The sequence below is a fragment of the Aethalodelphis obliquidens genome, unplaced genomic scaffold (assembly GCF_003676395.1).
Source record: "Aethalodelphis obliquidens isolate GAN/ISIS:26980383/991018 unplaced genomic scaffold, ASM367639v1 scaffold30, whole genome shotgun sequence".
Classification (NCBI taxonomy): Eukaryota; Metazoa; Chordata; class Mammalia; order Artiodactyla; family Delphinidae; genus Aethalodelphis; species Aethalodelphis obliquidens.
In genome coordinates, this window is record NW_020837974.1 from 14,639,800 (window position 1) to 14,642,300 (window position 2,501).

General features: G+C 43.9%; 1 pseudogene; it reads left to right on the forward strand.

Moving 5' to 3' along the window:
- Nucleotides 1-1,097: 1,097 nt before the first annotated feature.
- On the forward strand, nucleotides 1,098-2,173 carry LOC113630621 (60S ribosomal protein L9-like; annotated as a pseudogene).
- The last annotated feature ends 328 nt before the right edge of the window (nucleotides 2,174-2,501 follow it).

The following is a 2,501-nucleotide window of genomic DNA, read 5'->3' on the forward strand; positions in this document are numbered from 1 at the left end:
CTCTGCAGTACGCTGGGGCCCCTAGGCAGTCTTGAGAGCTGGCTGGGCCTGTTGGCAACTGCCTCGTCTTCAGCTCTTGCTCTGATAATGCTCCCTCCTCCGGGCAATGGGACTTTCACCTCTTCTCCACTCTTGCCTCTCTGCATGTCCGCCTCTAAGGTGTCCTTGGGCACTCTTCCTCCGGCAGGCAGCTCTGCAGTCTGCACATGGGGGAGGAGAGGCAGCCCTGACCCACCTTCCAGGCTTTGCACCACGAAGGCGGGCTCAGACCCCACAGCAGGCAGGGCCTGGAGATCAGGGGTCTGGATGATGAGAACCTCGATAAAAATTCAAAATGTCCCAAATTCCCTGGGTTGTCATTTGTCCTTCTTTTCATTTTGTTTCCCCTAGAATGATCTCTTAAAGAAAGAGTCTCTGGGCTTTCCTTCAGAGAAGGGAGGAGAAAATATAACTTATGGGTTTGCTGTAATGTTCTGCTAATCTTGAGAAACGTGTACAATCACAGAGCTAAAAGCACTGTTTCTGATGAATTCTGGTATGAAGCAGAATTACAGTGTAAACACATTTAATTTAAGAACATTAAGAGGCAAAAGATCACATATTACATAATTTACATAAAACATCCAGACTAGCCAACTCTGTGGAGACAAAAAATAGATTAGTGGTGGCTTAGGGCTGGGTGGGAGGGATAGAAGGATAGATAACTGAAAGGCACAGGGTTTCTTTTTGAGGTGATGAAAATATTCTGAAATTGATCATAATGATGGTCATACATATACATGAATATACTAAAAATCATTCAATTGTACAATTTAAATGGATAAATTATATGATATGTGAATTATATCTCAATAAAACCGTTTAAACACAACATTGTAAATCAACTATACTCCAAGAAAAAGTTTTTTTAATCTGTTTAAAAAATAAACCTTAAGGGGACTTCCCTGGTGGCCCAGTGGGTAAGACTCTGCACTCCCAATGCAGGGGGCCGGGAGGTTCGATCCCTGGTCGGGGAACTAGATCCCGCATGCACGCCACAACTAAGAGTCTGCATGCCACAACTAAAGAGTCCACATGCCACAACTAAAGATCCCGAGTGCAGCAACTAAAGAGTCTGCATGCCGCAACTAAGACCTGGTGCAGCCAAAATAAATAAATTAATTCATTCATTCATTTAAAAAAACAAAAACAAAAAAATATCTTAAGATGCTCTCTTTGCTGAATCCACCATGAGAATGAAGCCTATTTTCAGCAACCAGACTGTCGACATTCCAGAAAATGTCAACATCACTGTGGAAGGACACACAATTATTGTGAAGGGCCCCAGAGGAATCCTGCAGAGGGACTACATCAGTATAGAACTCAGCCTCCTTGGAAAGAATAGGAAGGGACTCCAGGTTGACAAACAGTGGAGAAGAGAAAGGAACCGGCTCCAGTTCATGCAGTCCCAAGTCCAATACATGATCAAGGGTGTTCCACTGGGCTTCCATTACAAGAGTACGTCTGTGTATGCTCACTTCCCCACCCACGTCTTTATTCAGGAGAGCAGGTCTCTTGTTGATACTGGAAATTTCTTAGATGAAAAATCTGCAGGGCTCATATGAGGCCAGGCATTGCTTATTCAGTATCTCAAGCCCAGGAAGTGATTTGCACTGACTTTACAACAAATTCAGCTGCTTTGATTCAGCAAGCCACACAGTTAAAAATAAGGGTATCAAAACATTTTGGATGTTATCTATGTCTCTGAAAAAGGAACAAATCATCAGGCTGATGAATAAGATCTAAGAGTTGTCTTGCTATGGAAACAAGAAGATACCAAATGATTCCCAGGACCTCTTTGTGATATCTTTAAAATGCAGTGAAACTTATCTATTGGAAAAAAAAAAATGAGAAGTCTCACACTTGTGCTCTGATCAGCTGAGTGTCCTGTGACTTGCTTGTTACACTCAAGGCTGGAACCCTCACATCTTTTCATGGACATTTTGTGTTGATGCACCTCACCACCAGGGGGAGTTTATTCTATCAATATTATCTTCTGTCCTAGACATTAGAAAGTCTTCTGGACGCAGGGTAATTTGGGGGAAGGAGAGGAGTGAATGTGCCAGCAACAATGGTAAATGTAGGGAATTCCCTGGCGGCCCAGTGGTTAGGACTTGGCGCTTTCACTGCCAGGGCCCGGGTTCAATCCCTGGTCTGGGAACTAAGATCCTGCAAGCTGTGCCCAAAAAAAAAAAAAAAAGTCAATGTATTTTGGGTGTGTTTCCTTGAGCAAGTCATTTCATCTCTCCTCTCAATTCAGCCTCAATTTCCTCATCTGCAGCAGAGAAAGAATAACTCCATTTGACAGTCTTTCAGAGCTGTAAGAATCTCTTAGCAGAGTGTCTGCTGGCGGGGGATGGGCGGGGGGCTGCTGATACTACTGTTATCAAGCGGTTGGAGTCCAGTGGACACCCTATAGGCCCCAGGTCACCTTTACCCAAGTGATACTCTGTATGCTCCCG